We start from the raw sequence: 19,048 nt of genomic DNA, 5'->3' as shown, positions 1-19,048 counted from the left end.
AAACAGTTGGGGAGAGGAAAGGAGGGAGTGGTAATATTGGGGAATTTGGAAGACAAATGTCAGAGAGAGCCTTGGGAAGCATGAGGGTGTTCAGTGCTTGAGAAGAAAGGAGGGTACCAGAGAGAGAAGGTTGCTTACTGAAAGCAAATTTCTGATATCTGATGGTTTTCCCTAAAGCTGGCCCAAACCTTAGGGCTGAGACGGTAAAGGGAGACGAGGATTTGCAATTAGAAGACCTGGTTTAAATTCCTGGCTCTGCAGTTGCTTGCCTTTGAGCTTGAAGTCAGAAGTTGCATGTAGTCCATCTTTATTTCCTTAGCTCCTGGCACCATATGCAAGGAGATTGTGTACTTGGCTGAACTATGTATAAATTCTATACTGTCTTAAGCCTTTCCCTCCAGGAAAGTCTGAGATTGCTTCATTACCTGCAAAATAGGGTCCTGCTGTCTTGAAAGAGTTATTATGAGGATCAAATGAAATAATCAAGTTGTTCCTTATATAGTTTTAATGATGTAAATTGACTGGTCTCTGTATTTATCTCTGCAGAGTAGGATATACTGCAGAATTCACAGGAAAGTGTCTTTGGAAATAGCAACAGATTTGAAAAACAGCTTTCATACAAATGCTATACCAAAAGAGGATTCATGAGGTATTTTTATAATTAAAGTGGCGCAAACATTCCACTTTATAAATACTTTGTTCAACTTAGTAAATACAGCCTTTACATCTCTGGAAGGAACATTGTCTCCCGCTAAATTTTTGTTTAAAAAAAAAATCACTAGTTGACGCTTCTTTAAATCCACACTCAAAACAAACCCACCAGACGAACTCCACCAGGAGCAGCAGCCCCTTGATCTGCAAATTCAGGCCAAGATATTAACAAGATGCAGAAATTATTTGAAAACTATGCAGTAATGGTGAGACTACAGCAGATGACGAGGAAATAAGAAGGGGGGGGGGCAGGCAGGAAGGGAGAGAGCCAAGAAAAAGATCAAAAGCTTTCCAAGCCCAAGCAAATTTAGAAGCTTTTCCATATCAGGACACCTGCTGTTTAAGACTAAAATATCCACTTTGAGGCTTGAAATAGATAAGCGCCGAAGTGACACGCCCGATGTCACCCTGGAAAACACTGATCCACTCGGGTGATTTTTTCACAACGTCCTTTACAAAGATGCAAATGTTATTTGTTTCAAAGGAGGAAAGAACAACACCCGTCTAAGTCACACTTCCCCAGCCATTCTTTTTACAGCATAAATTAATGATCTCGCGGTTTGCACTGACAGATACCCAGAGGTGTTTAATCAGCTGTCTCTGACAAAACACGGTGTTTTTTAGGCTGGCGCATTTACAAATAAAGAAAAAACAGCCTGTAATCCCTCATAAAGAGGAGCCACCGGTTCAGCTCCATTTGAAGGAATGACATTATCTCGAGCGCTTGCTCATGAATGCATAAACAGGGCACAGCTTGGGAAGTTCAGGTACGTGCAGAGCATAAATGTTGGATGGGATACATTAGCCAGGGCCCAGAAGGAAGGGCATCTCATCCTTCCTCTCCCAGGTGAACGGAGGGAGGGACGATGGTGTAACCACGGCAGAGCTCACCTCCTGGTTTCTGACTAGCCTGGGTCGTGGGGACAGAGAGCCTGCAGCCCGCCGAGGAAGCAGGGGCCGGCGGGGATGGAGGCAATAGAGACAGACATTTCATCGAGCAGGGGAGCATCTGTGCATGCAAGAGTCAGATCATCATTATCTGCCCTGATTGCTGCCTCCTTGGAAGCAGGAGGACGACAGTGTTAGAAAGCGTAATGTCTCCTTGACTTGGGCCTAGACATGACTGTCAGTCTGTGCACAAATGCGGCAACTACTGAATGCCCTCTGTGTGCTGCGCGTGCAGGTACAAAGGCAAGGAACGACTCCTGCCCCGGAGGGGCGGGCTCGCTGTCTCAGCCGCCCGGAGACAGTCAGGGCTCTTGTGGCAACAGAACCCAGTTCTGGGTGAACCAACCAGAAAAGGGGTTTATTAAAAGACCGCATGTAAAACAGACAGTGAGTGGGAAGCTCCTGCTAACACAGGGAGCTCAGCCCGACAACCGGTGACGACCTAGAGGGGTGGAGGGTGGGAGGGGCTCAGAAGGGAGGGGGCACATGTTTACTTATGGCTGACTCACATTGCTGTACATTGTAAAGCAATTATCCTCCAATTAAAAACAAATCACAGGGGACTTCCCTGCTGACCCAGTGGTGAAGAATCTGCCTTCCAATGCAGGGGATGAAGGTTGGATCCCTGGTCTGGGAACTAAGATCCCACATGCCGTGCTGCAACTAAGCCCACACCCCACAACTACTGACTCTGCAACAAGAACTGTGACCCAATGCAGTTAAACAAATATTTAAAATAAATAAATAAAACTTAAAACTATCTTAAAAAATAGATAACTAATAAGGACCTAATGTACAGCACAGGGCACTCCACTCAGCATTCTGTAATGGCCTATATGGGAAAACAATCTAAAACAGAGATGTTGTTCAGTCGCCCAGCCATGTCCGACTCCTTGTGACCCCATGGACTGCAGCATGCCAGGCTTCCCTGTCCTTCACTATCGCCCAGAGTTGCTAAAGCTCATGTCCACTGAGTCGGTGATGCCATCCAACCAGCTCATCCTCTGTCGTCCCCTTCTCCTCCCGCCTTCAATCTTTCTCAGCATCAGGGTCTTTCCAATGAGTCACTTCTTCACATCAGGTGGCCAAAGTATTGTAGCTTCAGCATCAGTCCTTCCAATGAGTATTCAGGGTTGATTTCCTTGAGGATTGACTGGCTTGATCTCCCTGCAGTCCAAGGGACTCTCAAGAGTCTTCTCCAGTACCAGACTGATGTTTGAAAGCGTCAGTATGTATACGGATAACTGATCCACTTTGCCACACATTGTAAAGCAACTATACGCCAAAAGAAATTAATTTTAAAAACGAGGAGAGAAGGATATTTCAGGGCTTGCATAATGGGCCATAGGCGAGGACCAAGGCTCAAAAGCATGCCCCGGTTTGTACTGCTGCTACGAGGGACACAAGACCCCAGTTCTGGCCTCGGAAGCATCTGCCACCGCTGCTACCACGCTGGTCAGCATGGGGTCCCCAGGGCCTCTGTCTCTTTGGGTCACACATTTCTGAGTCAAGCCGAGGATGAATAATATCTGATTGGAGAAGACAGGTCAGGAGCCCTTGTTTCAGGGAAAGGAAGCTGGGAGAGCGGGTATCTGGTGTCTTCTGTTTTGATAGGGGAAGGTAGGCTTCTAAGAAGCGGGGGACGCCCCAAGTGTGGGAAGAAGGTTCAGACGCTAGGTGATCAGGAGGAGAGACAGCGGTCCACTGCAGAGCGATGCAGTGCGTGTTTCGGGATACTAAGGCAGCGCTCCTCACGGCCATGCGCAGAGTTCCGCGAGCAGTAAGGAGGCGGAGGGTAGCCGAGGCTGACCGCTGCTGGGAGGAGCCTTCCTGGAGGCAGAAAGCACAGTCTGGGTGAGGAGTGAGGGATCCCAAGGACACGGGAGGGCGGGGTCTGAAGGCGGGGATGAGCCCGGGGTGAGGGGGGCAGGCTCCAGAGTGGGGAGGCTGCGGCGGGCATTGAGGAGCTGGGGTCTTACAGAGGAGCACGGCGGAGCTCAGAAACGTGCACTCCCGAAGCGCAGCTTTGGCAGCAATGTGAGGAGGGGTGGGCCGCTCAGGTGGCGCTAGTGGGAAAGAATCCGCCTGCCAATGCGGGAGGCCCTGGCTCGATCCGGGTGGGGAAGATCCCCTGGAGCAGGAAACGGCACCCCCCTCCATATCCTTGCCTGGAAAATCCCGTGGACAGAGGGGCCTGGTGGGCTACAGTCGTGGGGTCACAGAGAGGAGGGACGCCATTGCTAAACGTGAGATAGTGGAGCCTTGAGCTGGAGTGGAAAGGACTGGGTGGGTTTGGGACACATCTGTGATGCCAAAGAGGAAGAACGAATTCCCGAGCAGCTGTGGGGCTTCCCAGGCGGCTCCGGGGTAAAGAACCCGCCTGCAGAAGCAGGAGCTGCGGGAGATGGGAGTCCGATCCCTGGGTCAGAAAGGTCCCCCGGAGAAGGAAATGGCCACCCCCTCCAGTATTCTTGCCTGGAATATTCTACGGACAGAGGAGCCTGGCGGGTCCACAGGGTCAGCAAGAGCTGGGCATGACTGCGTGAGCAAGCACACACTCCCAAGGAGCTGTGGAGGGTGAGGGGGCCCACGACAGCTCTGAGCCCAGGCGGCTGGGCGGGGAAGTGGTCGCGCCATTGGCCGGGGGAGAGAGGAAGAGGAGGAAGAGGAGGCCATTTGGGAAAAGGGACGGAAGGGACTCGGGCTCCGACGGGCTGCGCGCGGTGTGCCCGTGTAATACCCAAGAGATCAAGCCAGCAGCCAGAGGCGTCAGTCAGATTCAGGAGAACCAGGAGGGTGGACGTCCGATCTGACCTGTCGTCTGGTGGTCAAGACTGTGGGGGGCCAGGAACTTGTCCAAGTCAAGCAGGTGGCGAGGAAAGACAGGAATGGAGGCCTTGGGCGCAGACGCCCGTGTTCAGCGAGTGGGCCTGGGAAGAAGCTAGCTGCCCCGGGGCTGCGTGTTCCCCAGGCTTCCTCGGAGCCAAGAGGACGAGCAGGAGCCGGAGGGGAGAGGCCTCTTTGGGGATCAGAGTCCTGGAGGCGGGGGGGGGGGGGGGGGGGGAGGGGGGGGGGTGGCGCGCCTCTAAAAGCACTTCCTGCTGAAGGGGGGAGTGTGCAGGCCAGCACGCTGCAGAGGAAATGAGGGTGAGGAGGGGAGACAGCAAGCAGGAACCGCTTCTGCAAGAAGCTTGGCAGAGAGAGGAGAGAGGAGGGGCTGGCTGGGGGATGAGCGGTCATAGAGGGCTTGCTTTGAGGCCTGAAGGGGGAGAGGGGACAGCGGTTTACAGGTGTGGGGAGGTCAGCCAGTAAAGGGGGCCACGTGGAGATTTGGGCGAGAGAGTGCGTACTCTCTGGAGCCAAGTCACAGATAAAGAAGGGGAGCACCTGGGGTGGAGGAATCCACCTTAAAACAGAGGTTCACCTCAGCCTCCGAGACTGGTGAGGGGTAGGCAGCAAAAGTGCCAGTGAAGACAGATGTCTGAGGAGGTTATCCAGGCAAAGGCCAGGCTGCTGTGACCAAGGGACCCTGGAATCCAGCGACTCAAACCAGACGGACCTGCATCTTTCCATCGCCTGCCCGTCCAGGGAGAGTAGGCAGAGACCTGAGCCAGCAGGGCAGCGTGGCCGTCCTCACCACTAGCTCCAAGGTCATCCTCAGACCTTGGGAAGAAAAGGGATGAGCCAGTCCAGGCTGAGCTCTTTAAGGAAATGACCGGCCCATGTGATGTTTTCTCGTCTCCTATTAGAAAGAACTTAGAGGGGCTTCCTTGTACAGCACGTAAGACTCCTGGCTTCTGCTGTGTGTGGGGGGGCTCAGGTTTGACCCCTGGTCAGGGGAACTGAGCCCCTGCATGCTGAGGGGTGCAGCCAAATAAAAGAACAGACACATGGCCACACCGACCTGCAGAGAGGCTGGGAAAGGTGGTCTCTCACTGAGCAGCCGTGTGCCCTGGAAAATGAGTTTGAGGGGATGACCGTGGGAGAGGGGGACATTTAGGGATTTCATGGTGAAGAGCCTCTTATTTTCTCCCTGAGTTGGTTAGAGGGAAAGAATGGGAACGGATGGCTGATGTGAGAGAGCAGTGAGCTCCTGGCACAGGCAGTGAGGGAGCTCGAAGGACAACGAACACAGGAGTCATCCCAACGTCCCACCCGGCTGGCGAGGGGCCACGTGGGGGTGGCCGTCTGTGTCTCCGCAGCTTTGGCAGAGGGCAGGTTGTCGCACTGATCCAGACGCGGGGGTGTGACAGCAAGAAATAGAAAAAAGATGAGAATCCAAGTCTACGGAATCCATCTGGAAATAGAAGTCAAGGTCAGTGCAGTGTGGAGGCCCTGTAACAGGCGGGACAGCGGGCTCGCGCCCCGCCTGTGGGGGTGACAGTGTGTGTCCAGTGGGGATTTAGGGCACACGGGCCGCAACTCGAGGATGGAGGGGGAAGCGAGCAGGGCTAGGGTGTGTGTCAGAAATGGAGCGAGGAGCAACTCGGGGTCTCTTGGAGACTGAGGAGGTACACGGCTCTAGAGAGAGAGGTCTCAGAAAGACCCTGTCCAGAGACTGCTCAGGGTGTGGGCTTTGAAAGCTTTAGACTTTGAGGGCAGTTCACGGAGTACCAAGGACTAGACAGAGGGGAGAAGTGGAGAGAAGCGGAGGTTACTGAGGCCGAGGCCAACTGGGAGGCTGGGGAACTGGGTGGTTAGCGCCTTTCAAGATGCCGGCGTGGACAGGAGAGGGAGCCCCGGGAGCCAGAGGCTGAAGGACGGGGGTCTGGGGGAGCGGCCAGGGGGCTGGGGGAGAGCTGGGGGGAGGGGGAGCCGGCAGCGGGGAGAAGCTTCCACAAGAGCAGGAGCAGCCGTGCGACGTGGACCCCCGGATGGAAGGCTGGCCCCTCCAGGACCTGAGTCCTGTGAGACCTGGGCAAATGGCCCTCCTGCTCATTATTAGAGGTTTGCAGCAGGAAAAGCCTGTGTGTAACCAAGGAGGAGAAGGGGACGACAGAGGATGAGATGGCTGGATGGCATCACCGACGCGATGGACGTGAGTTTGTGTAAGCTCAGGGAGCTGGTGATGGACAGGGAGGCCTGGCGTGCTGCGGTTCATGGGGTCGTAGAGTCGGACACGACTGAGCGGCTGGATGGAACGGGACTGGGGTACAAGACAAAGAGGCTGAGGACGCAGAGGCGTGTGCTGTTCACCGCGGAAAATGGCCGAGGACGTCCCTGTGGTCCATTGGTTAAGAGTCCGCCTGCCAGTGCCCGAGACACGGGTTCAATCCCTGGTCCCAGAAGATCCCACATGTCGTGGAGCAACCAAGCCCGTGCACCAGAGCTGTGGAGCACAGTCTCCAGGGCACAGGCCGGACATCCAAACGGAGGGACGCAGCTGCGGCGAGGAGCCCGCGGGTCACAGCTGGAGAGCTGCCCCACCTGAAATCAGAGAGCCCGGCGCAGCCAAAGATGAAGAAAAGAAAATGGCCAAGTGGGAAGCCTCCTCACAGTGATGGCGGGGACAGGCGCTCACGGGGACATGGGCCACAGGGAGCTCAGGATGGCCCGGGGGGAGCCAGCCTGACAGGGGCGCAGGGCCCAGCTGGACGCGGGGCCTTGGGGCTCCGCCTTGAGGAGCTGATGCGGTTCTGTGAGAGCCGCCAGGCCCACCCCGGCCATGTGCTGTCAGGGCCCGGGGCGGGTGGGCGCTGGTCTCTGCAGCGTCCCCACCACGGAGAGCAAGCTGGGCTTACTGGAGCGGGGGGCGCGGGGAGTCTTCCACCGCAGGTACTCTGGGTCCAGGCTTGTGTGGGCAGTCTCCACCTGGAGTCCCCAAGTTCTTCATTTGCTACTCCTCTTGGAAATCCTAAAGCATGACTTTCTAGCTCCACTTCAAGGACAACTTCTTCACCCAGGGGGCCTTCATCCATTCCTAACAGAGGCCGCTGTGCTAACGGGACAGACACCCCACCTCCCCCCCCCCCACAGGCATAGTCACAGCAGATGCAAATATACAGTCTGTGACGGAGTCAGCAACACTGCGCTGACACGCACATCCGTGTTTCTCTGTCATCAATGCTTGGTTCCATTAACCTGAACCTCACCTTTCACTACCCACAAGAGTACCTTGATGCAAGCTGCTGGATCTCAGGCTTTCAGAAAATGTATCTGAGCCTCACCCATCACCTGGAGAATAAGGACAGGTTCCTGGGCCTGTTCCTCATGCCACTGGCTTCATATGAATAAGAAAAGGACGCTGATTTCCATTTATGGGAATCCCTAAAGTACCCTGGCTTGTTCTGCAAATCATAGAGTGAGAATATTTAGAGCTGGCAGAGTCCTTGAGGATCACCTCCTTGTCCAGAGTCTTATATCCTGATCCCACTTTATTCCTCTTTGCACTGAGTACATGTTTGAGCATCACCCATGGATTATCTTAAATTCCATCTTCTTATTGGGTGAATCTACCTTATATCATCAACAACAACAAAAATGCCAGTTTGGGCCAAGATACTTGCACTCCAGGTTGAATTGCCCTCTGGGAATTTTTATATTTCTTTTACTTTTGATTAGAGGAGGGAAATGGTATCCATTTTTATGGAAAACTGTGCTTCAGTGTGTGTAGTAAACACAGGGCCATTTTCAAGTATGAATGAATGATTTTCATGTTTCAAAACAAGTGGCGAACATAATGCATGTGAGTCCTGAGGCCTCCGTCTTTCCTTACATGTTCCTTTTAAATTAGGGCAGGGATGGGAATAGCGGTGGCTGCTGGGAAGGCCCCTAGAGCGCTTGCAGGTTCAGTGAGGAGCGTGCTGGGGTTGATTAACGATGTGTGCTTTGACATAAGCACGGAGGGGCAGGAAGACGAGCAACCTCTGGAAGCCAGCAAGCACAGGTGGAAGACTGGCCACACCGCCTAGCCCAGAGGCACCGCCCGAGTGCTCCTTGCCCCCATGTTCTCTGCTTCTCAGAATGTCTGTATCTCAGGGACATCTGTAAACCACATGAAACAGTTCCTTAAACCTCTGCCCGCCTTCTCCTAGCATTATTAGGTCAGGCTAAAGTAGTCAGCAACTTGAATATTTTAAGATTCAGTGAAAATAATTGCAGTATAGATTTAGCTGGTCTTCCCCAGTGGCTCAAACAGTAAAGAATTTGCCTACACTTCAGGAGACCCAAGTTCGATCCCTGAGTTGGGAAGATTCCCTGGTGAAGGGAATGGCAACCCACTCCAGTACTCTTGCTTGGAGAATCCCATGGACAGAGGAGACTGGAGGGCTACAGTCCATGGGGTCGAAAAGAGTCAGACACGACTGAGTGACTCACACGCATAGATTCAGCTAGATGCTACTGAAAGAAAGAACGAATTGTTTTTGAGACTTCCCCAGGTGGTTTAGTGGCTGAGACTCTGAATCCCAATGCAGGGTACCTGGGTTCGATCCCTGGTTGGGGGCAACTAAGACCCACACAGCTAAGTAAATAAAAAAATTTTTTCTTTTTTTAAAAGAAAGAATGAATCCTTTTCAGATACTCTCTGCTCCTATTTGAGTGGTTGCTAAAGCATTATTCACCCCTTCCACTTAGAGTGAAATCTCTACCTTTACTTTATGGCTGAGAAAGGGAACTTCTGCCCTGACTTATGGACTCACTCTTCACCCACCCACGCTGCCGTTCCTGCCTCAGGGTACCTAGAAGGAAGCTCTTCCCTGTCTCTGAAGTTATTCCTCTGCCTAACCTCATGACTCATCCCCTTTTTATTCTGAATTCCCTGACCCCTGGCCTCTGTTGGTGCCATTGATAGAAACAGAAAATATAAGAGGATGCCAGTGTTGGTGGGAAAAAGACCGAGTTCAGTTTGGAGGCTGTTCAGTTTGAGGTGTCCATGGTCATCTACGTGCAGATGTCCACTGGGCAACTGGCTGTCCTGGAATTTAGAAGGGAGATCATCTTTATCAGGGATCTTCTGGTAAGTCTACTCTCTGAAAAGCAAACAAAACCCTGATTTATAATATTTGCCAATTTCAAAAGTGTAAATATGTGTACCATGACTGATTGCAAGTTACCAATGGCTTAAAAGCTAGCTTGCACATTTTAAAAATGTGCAATGAGGATTAATGATTGATCCTTATGAGTACATTTAAGCCAGCTCCAGCATACCACCAGAGGTTGAGAGATAGAGGTTGAGATCTCTAATAGAGATTTTGGAGTCAAAGATGGCAGCCAAAATCCTGAAAGTGTTTAAAATGGACAGTACATGGCCTCAAAGGAGAAGACGGTCAAAGGTCCAACTCCTATATCTAATGCCAATGTATGAGATACAAAATTTTAAATATATTTATGTAGAACATAAGATTAATATAATTGTAAATCTATTTTATTTAAATTATTTGATGTCATTTAAGATGCTTGTAAACTTATTTTTTCTGCACTTGATAAAATATCCTCAGAAAAATGTCTCACTTTTATAAAAAATGTCTGACATATAAAAAATTACATATTTTTTCTTTTCCATTGTATTTCTTCTGATTTTTGCTTTATTTATGTATCTTTGTTGTTAGGTGTCTAATGGTTTAAGATGTCTATCTTCTTTGTGAATTGTACATTTTATTATTAAAAATATTCATCTTTGTTTCATTTAAAAGTAAATATATAAATTTAATACAAACAACAACAACAAAATGTCCAACTCCTAAGCATCTAGCACTACTCTTCAACTTCTTCCTGGGGCAAAAAAAAAAAAAAAAGCCTCTTCTATATCAAAAGAATGAGCATAATTGCGTGGGGTGTGTATTCAGTATACAAAGCCTTAGGAGCCCATAGAACTTGGGGGAAAAAAAGGTTACTCTATGAGAATGAAAGCTCTAAAAGCCAGCATCAAAGCCGTAATGACAGCCACCTGCAAAAGATGCCCTATCTCAAGGCACAGTCTGTGAATGTACGGTCTGGGAGGCCTGGGAACAACCAGTCCAAGTCTGGGGTGGTGGCTGGGAGTGGCCTGGGGACCCCCATGTCATGGGAGCAGGCTGCCAGTCCACAGGGAGACGGGAGCTGGGCAGGAAGGAAGCAGGCCCTCATGGAAGGGCAGGCTCCCCACAAAGTCCGGAACAGAGCATGCTGAGGAAAGGGCCCTGGTCAGTCTGTCCGGCGCTGGGTGGTCAGCACCCTCACCTGTATCCCTGCAATGGAGATGGTGACTTTGGGTGTAAAGTGGCTTATCGTCATTCCCCTTCAACACTGGCTGACGCTCTTTGCCTGGATTTGTGCGTCCACCCTGCTCCAGTGCAGACTTGCAGGGCTCTGTGCGGTGGAAAAGATGCTCCGGGACTTGAACATTCTAGATCATCCAGCTGACATATTCCTTATCTTTAGCACTCTGGTTTGTCCATTAGCCCAGCATCTGGCAGGTGACAGGGAATCAGTTCTGCTTGAGTTTAATAAACTCTGGATTAACTACCACGACCATTGGTAGAACTTGACATCAACTCAGCATTTGCCCATCACAGTTGGCACCAGGCACTGGGTCATGCACTTGGCAGATGTGATCTCAGTTTTTGACAGCTGCACCAGATTGGAACCCCATTTACAGATGAGGAAAGCAAGGCTCGGAGGGTTTGAGTCACTTGGCTTCTCTGAAAATGCAATCCTGAGGAGAAGACCCTGGGCCATGAGATTCTGCCAAGGCAAAGCTGAAGCTTTGCTCAACAGCCAGCAAAGAAAGCCACTGCTCTTTGAAACCACTTGTTTTATTTTTGTTTGTTTGTTTTGCCACCCTATTTTTTAATTGAAGGATAATTGCTTTACAGAATTTTGTCAAGCCACTTCTTAAAGCAGCAGCTGCTATTGCTCTGGGCCTGGGCAGATGGCCCTGTGGCCTCTGTCAGAGAGAACGCTGACACAAGATGAATGAGGGAGAAGTTATGGAAGAACAAGTGATGAGATGCTAACAAACAAAATAGGTTCTTGATTACAAGGGTTGCTCTGTTGTTCAGTCTTTGTGACGGCATGAATCACAGCACGCCAGGCCTCCCTGTCCATCACCAACTCCCGGAGTTTACTCAAACTCATGTCCATCGAGTCAGTGATGCCATCCAACCATCTCATCCTTTGTCATCCCCTTCTCCTCCTGCCCTCAATCTTTCCCAGCATCAGGGTCTTTTCCAACGACTCAGCTCATTGCATCAGGTGGCCAAAGTATTGGAGCTTCAGCTTCAGCATCAGTCCTTCCAACGAATATTCAACATCAAAGGTTGTCTCCTTCAGAGCTCCATTCCCAGAGACTCATTACCGCTTTGGGCATCACTTGGGCATCACAACCCTTCTGAGGGCATCTGGCTTTCCTCAGGGCCAAGGTCTACTGATAGAAGGGCAGGAGGACTAACCAAGACATTCGTGACAGTGAGGAGGCTGGCCTCATCCTAGGCAGAATTGGGTATTGGATATTGATGACTAGCGGTGACAGCCGTGGCAAGAAGAAGAAACAGCGGGAGAAGACGAGAAGACAATCTGTATCCGCACAGAGAGCCGGGCTCTGTGCGGGGCCGCCATGGATGCGCGCCGAGACCAGCCAGCGAGCCATGGGAACCTCGAGCGTCTCAGATGGGGCCGGAAAAATACTGAATTCAGGGGCCCTTTTTCTTTATGAGTCATGATCTCCTTCAACTGAAGATCACAGGAATTTTCCTCTCGAGCTGGCCCAGTGCCCAGGGAGAGAGCTGGGGCAGCCAGGGAGAGCACTCGGGGGTCACCTAGAGGGCACTGTGGCTGGTGAGTCAGACAGGCCGGTGATGGGCCGGTGACTGGCCGTCGGCTCGTTGCCCGCACCGCATCATCACCTTGGCCCAGGTCACGCCCTGCCTGAGCGGAGGGCCAGGCATCCAAAGGCCGGATTTGATTTCATTCAAGATGGTGCCCTCCACCTTCTCGTGACACGACCAGACAACCTGAGCCCCAAGATTCCCTCCCTCCCTTCCAGAAGGCTCTCAAGCAGGACACCAGCCCAGGAACACTCGAGCGTGCAATGCACACTCAGTTCCCAACCTCGGGGAGCTGCCCGACCCCTGGCCAGCAAGGACCTCTGCCTCGGGAGTTCTCCTCAGCACCGTGCCTTTCTATGGCCCTCTCTCCTTACAACCCCAGATGATAGGCTGGCATTCGCTCTTATTTAGAATGGATCTGCAGAGAAAAGAGCTTCCTGCCTGAGCAGGAAGCAGCAAGTGAGGAACCTGATCCTTCTTTATGATCTATTTTGCTGTCTTTATGGAACCTCAAGGTCACCACTCATCCCGAGTCTCTCTTCCTCTGGTGTATTCAGGGGGAGGGGCTCTCCTCGTGTCCACTCCTGGGAAGAGTCCGTGTCTCCACCTCTTCTCTCTAACCTTGGCTGGTGTCTCACTGTGGGCCTCTGCTCACTCGGCTGGAACCCCATCTCCATCTCCTCCAAGGCACATGGACGCTGGCCTGAGTGAACAGCTGCTTTACTGACCATCTAGGGAACAGCACAGGGGCTTTCACTGCAGCAGAGAGAGCAGACACCTTAAAAGTGGCTCATCAGAGCCCTTCGACTGTGTGGGTCACAACAAGCTGCAGAAAATTCTCAAAGAGATGGGAATACCAGACCACCTGACCTGCTCCTGAGAAAGCTGTATGCAGCTCAGGAAGCAACAGTTAGAACAACAGACTGGTTCCAAATAGGAAAAGGAGTATGTCAAGGCTGTATATTGTCACCCTGTATATTTTCACCCTGCTTATTTAACTTATATGCAGAGTACATCATGAGAAACGCTGGGCTGGAAGAAGAAGCACAAAATGGAATCAAGACTTCCGGGAGAACTATCAATAACCTCAGATATGCAGATGACACCACCCTTATGGCAGAAAGTGAAGAAGAACTAAAGAGCCTCTTGATGAAAGTGAAAGAGGAGAGTGAAAAAGTTGGCTTAAAGCTCAACATTCAGAAAACTAAGATCATGGCATCTGGTCCCCCATCACCTCATGGGAAATAGATGGGGAAACAGTGGAAACAGTGTCAGACTTTATTTTTCTGGGCTCCAAAATCACTGCAGATGGTGATTGCAGCCATGAAATTAAAAGACGCTTACTCCTAGGAAGGAAAGTTATGACCAACCTAGATAGCATATTAAAAAGCAGAGACATTACTTTGTCAACAAAGGTTCTTCTAGTCAAGGCTATGGTTTTTCCAGTGGTCATGTATGGACTACAAAGAAAGCTGAGTGTTGAAGAATTGATGCTTTTGAACTGTGGTGTTGAAGACTCTTGAGAGTCCCTTGGACTGCAAGGAGATCCAAACAGTCCATCCTAAAGGAGATCAGTCCTGGGTGTTCATTGGAAGGACTGATGCTGAAGCTGAAACTCCAATACTTTGGCCACCTGATGGAAAGAGCTGACTCACTGGAAAAGACCCTGATGCTGGGAAGGATTCGGGGCAGGAGGAGAAGGGGACGACAGAGGATGAGATGGCTGGATGGCATCACCGACTCAATGGACATGAGTTTGAGTAAACTCCGGGAGTTGGTGATGGACAGGAAACCTGGCGTGCTGCGGCCCATGGGGTTGCAGAGTCGGACACGACTGGGCCTCTGAACCGACTGGGACCCCTTCAGCCTGCAGCCCCACCTCCGGGCCCCTCCTGGCCTGGCCCCTGCCATCTTGCTCAGCGCTGTTTCTCTCCCAATCCAGTCTTCCTAAGTGCTTTCCCCAAACCCCCAATTTGTGTGTGTGGTTTTTTTTTTTTTTTAATTATGAAGAGTTATTTTAGTTCTCCTTTTTACATGTATTTGGGGTTGATGCTAAGGACAGTCTTTCTACCACCAAGTGGCTCACCAAGAATTTTGCTGAATAAAAACCCTTTTAGGGACTTCCCTGGTGATCCAGTGGCTAAGACTCTGAGCTCTGAATTCAGGGAGACTGGGTCCAATCCCTGGTCAGGGAGCTAAATTCCGCAAGCCACAACTAAAAGATCCTCAAGGTCACCACCCATATCAAGAGTCCCTCTTCCTCTGGTATGTTCAGGGGAAGGGGCCTGTCTCGCGTCCACTCCTGAGATGAGTCTGTGTCTCCACCTCCTCTCTCTGACACAGGGTGGTGTCTCATGGGCCTATGCTCACTTGCAATGAAGATCAAAGATCCCACGTGCCAAACTAAGACCAGGCACAGCCAGATAATTACATTAAAAACAAAACAAGCAAACAAAAAACCCCTTCTAGTCTGGAGGAAGGTCATGCCACTCGCTTAAGGGAGCAGGTGGGGTTGGAGGCCATTGAAGTCAAGGCAACTGAAGTCTTCTCCACAAAACCGCTCTTTCCTGTTAGGTAGCAAATTGGGTGCATGGAGCAGTCTTCAATAAACACTCATTCACGTGAGTCTCTTTGCTCTCAGGGTTCTTGTCAGGTCTCTCTGACAGAGCTAATCCACAGAGTGAAGGACCTGTGTGTTTATCTCTCCGAGGCAGCACTGGGCCCGGAAGGGGTGCTCTGCTCCCGGCAGTCATTCAGGGAGTCAGGTTCCTCCCATCTTGCAGCTCCACCCAATCTAGGATCTGAGTCCTTTCCAGAAGGAAGATGGGGAAAGGGAGCAAGGGCTGCCCGTAGGGTGTTTACATGGATCTTGCCTGAAAGCGGTGGTCATCCCTTCAGCTCACACAGCACCGACCAGAATCCAGTGACAGGCCCACATTCAAGTCTGAGAGAGGGTGGGGTACACAGCACAACTGCCCAGAAAGAAGTTTAGAACAGGAATGTTGGGACTTCTGTGGTGGTCCAAGGGGTAAGGCTCCATGCTTGAAACGCAGAAGGCCCAGGCTTGATCCCTGGTCAGGGAACCAGATCCCACTTAGTTCAGCAGGGGACTAAGAGTTCTCATGATGCCAACTAAAGATTCCACATGCCGCTCCTGAAAAGATCTCGTGTGCTACAGCTAAGACCTGTCACAGCCAAACAAATAAATACATATTAAAAAAAACAACAACAAAGAATGTTGGTGAGCTCTAGCAGCCTCTGCCACATTCTTACAGGGGTAGCTTCCCTTTATGCCAAGCGGAGCTTCTTTAAGTGGCCCATTCAAATCTACAAAGAAACCCCTGGCATCTTTTATTGATATGAGACTGGCCACACAACTGAAGCCTCCTGAATCTTTCCTCAAATAACTCTACTGGAGTCAGAGGCAGAGGGGTAGATGGAGAGCAAGTCTCCGCACGGTAGAAGGAGGGCTTTTAAGTCATCCCCAGTTGTTGTTGCTGTTTGGCTGCTAGCTCATGTCTGACCCTGCAGCCCCACGGACTGCAGCACGCCAGGCTCCCCTGTCCTTCGCCATCTCCCAGAGTTCTCAGATTCATGTCCATTGAGTTGGTGATGCTATCTAAGCATCTCATCCTCTGCCACCTCCAGGTAAAAAAAATAATTATGGAAGTGACATCATTTTGATAGTTCAACTTCTTCCTCCTATCTTCCTCCAAGTGCAAGAGAGAAATGGTCATTATTCTTTCTCCTCTGCTCTCTTAGGCTTGGAAGTCTTGCTTCAGACCTTCAGAAGATACTTCTCACCTCAGGACAAAAACAAAAACAAAAAGCCTTTTTGAAATCATAGCAACTTGGTGGGAGGAGAACGAAATGTTCTCAGCTATCTCTTGCTACTGAAGATGTGAAGGGAATATAAATAAATGTAGACAGTACAGTTTGCCTTACTGAAACACAAAAATTACAGGGTTTCAATCTACAGAAAAAGACTGAAGTTTTCTGACAGTAGGTAAGCACATTTTGTGCATTTAGCTACTGATTCTCTCAGAAATGAAACTCCCTGGAGGAAAGACTTGAAATCCAGAAGAGGAAGCTGACCACCCATCCTGGTGTGCCCAGGACACCCCCAGAGTGTGCCTGTTCCCCCATTGCAGTCATTTATTACACCTTCACGCATGAAAGCATCTCAGTGAGATCATGTGTTATAGGGCCACAGGGGAGGATGCAGAGGAAACTTATTTACGTCTAACATCCCTATGGCAAAATGACACTTTTACACAACACTGGGAAAGTGGTTAAGGAAGTCATGGCTTATCCGTAAGGAGAAAGCCACCAAATCACGACTGTATACGAGATCTGAAGACTGCGGACCCACGGAGCTGCCGTGCCCTCCTACCTGATTTGCCTCCAGTCTCTCCTGCGTTCAGAGCCTCCACAGACAATGGCTCAGATGGTACTCCGCACAGCTCCAGCGGGTGCTGCCCCCATAGACTGGAACGGAGGCAGTGCTTTCAGGAGAGTCGTGTCATACCCAACCCGCCCAACTGTACAGGGCGGTCCTGAAAGTGTTTCCCACACTACGGCCTCAATGCTTTTTCTTAAATCAGATAACACTGAACGTGATGTTCACTGGTTAAAGCTATTTGATAACTTTCCTTTGGCTTCAGAATCGAGCATTATCTCCTGAGTTTAGCTAACGGGGCTGTGATCTCTGGCCCCTGACAAACTCCCCAGCCTCTCCCCTTGTCATCCTCATCACAGAGCCTGCGATGGTTCCTCGTGTCTGTCAACTCGACTGGGCCAGGAGGTGCCCGTGTCGTTGGTCAAACATTATTTTCAGTGATTCTGGGAGAACTTTTTTTTTTGGAGGACACTAACATTTAAAGCAGTGGATTGAGTAAAGCAGACTATACTCCGTAATGTGGGTGGGTCTCGCCCAATCAGCTGAAGGCTTGACTAGACCAAAAGAAGGATTTCCTCCAAAGTGGGAGAGAATTCTCCCTCCTGACAGTCTTCAAAATGGAGAGCTGGTTCCTTGTGGTTCCACAGCCACTTCCAGCCTTTGAACTTGAACTGGGACATCAGCTCTGCAGATTTTGGATTTATGAGCCTTTATGACCATGCAAGTTAATTCTTTATAATCAATCTCGTCTTTTTCTTTCTTCCAGATTTCTTGGATTAGGGCCCCATTCTTATGACCACATTTAACCTTAATTATTTTTAAAGGCCCTATCTCCAAATATACTCACACTCCGGGGATGACGCTTCAACATATGAAACTTGGGGGGACTCAGTATATAACAGAGTTCAAGCTCCCATCATTATGAATTACTCTCATATCATGTTCTCCAAATACCATGTATTCGCTCAGCTGGGTCTTACCCATGCTGTGAAAAACACTTCCTTCTGCAGAGACCTCTCCTCCCATTTCCTCTTCATCGAGCTCATTCTCATGCATCTTTGGGTCTCAGATTACACAGCACCTCTTCCAGGAAGCCTTCCTGGAGCACCTCCATAACCCCTGCCCCCCACTTCCATTCACTTGTGTTGCTTCTGTGTCTTTTCATTGCTTGTCTTGTACTCATTGAACTGTTATCATCTAACCTTGAGCCAGGAGCCTTAACACACCCAGTAAATACTTCTTAACCATAAGCTAAAAAACTATAATAAAACTAGCATGTATGCTGTGCTTATAACTATTTAAAGGCACTTAAGCAAAGGAAAAATGTTGAGAAGGCATTACGCCAAAATGACAACACTGGTTTTATTTGCGTGGTAGAATTTTGGGGCTTTTATTTGTCTTTTCTCTTATCCTCTACATTTTCTATAATGGGATTATATCTTTTGCAACTTGTAAAAGTATTGTTTAATAGTACACACAGCAAGCATTTTAATTCTCAGCCTGAAGCTGGCTTGTTTCAGGCTGTATTCCAAGGGAACTGATTTCCTTGAAACAAATCATTTTGAAAGGTGTCTTGGAGTCGCCCCTAGTGGGATTTGACATATATGTTATTAATTGGAGGGTATGACCGCCCTGGAGAATGGTTCACTCCTGCTCTGTGGGGTTTCAATAATGAGCACAGTCACCTTGGCCGGTGGGAATTCAGGTGGCGGGCTTGCCCTGGGGATCTGTATTACTAAGAGAGTCTACAGCCTGAATGTTGAAAGACCAGCGAGGTGTGAATGTTTTTGTTGAGGTGAAGTTACCTGGCATTATTCTGTAGTTGGGGCTTCCCTGGTGGCTCAGTCGGTAAAGAATCTGCCTGCAATGCAGGAGACCCAGGTTCGATCCCTGGGTTGGGAAGATCCCCTGGAGGAGGGAAAGGCTACCCACTCCAGTGTTCTGGCCTGGAGAGTTCCACGGACTGCATAGTCCATGGGGTCTCAGAGAGTCGGACATGACCGAGCGCCTTTTCCTTCCCTTTCCCTTTCATCCTCTGGTTCTCAGCTTTACGCAAGGGGAGAGAGAAAGCCAATCCTCTGCGGGTGTTTGTAGCCCTCTGTAGTGGCCTCCCTGGGTCTGGAGGAAGCCATGTACCCATGGGTGTGCACTAGCTGATCAGACGTACTGTATCTTTTGTCTCAGGAGGGAGGCCAGTTCTAGGACAGAAATGAGGATCACCGAAGGTAACAGGATGAGACGGTGG

General features: G+C 50.2%; 1 non-coding gene across 1 annotated transcript; it reads left to right on the top strand.

The window, feature by feature from the left end:
* Positions 1–18,633: 18,633 nt before the first annotated feature.
* Positions 18,634–18,705, top strand: TRNAC-GCA. The gene has a single exon. It is a non-coding gene; the product is annotated as a tRNA-Cys (tRNA).
* Positions 18,706–19,048: the final 343 nt, after the last annotated feature.

This window comes from Cervus elaphus, chromosome 12 (assembly GCF_910594005.1).
Source record: "Cervus elaphus chromosome 12, mCerEla1.1, whole genome shotgun sequence".
In the NCBI taxonomy this organism is placed as follows: domain Eukaryota; kingdom Metazoa; phylum Chordata; class Mammalia; order Artiodactyla; family Cervidae; genus Cervus; species Cervus elaphus.
Note: the sequence above shows the minus strand (reverse complement) of the source record. Positions and strands in the feature narration are given on the sequence as shown.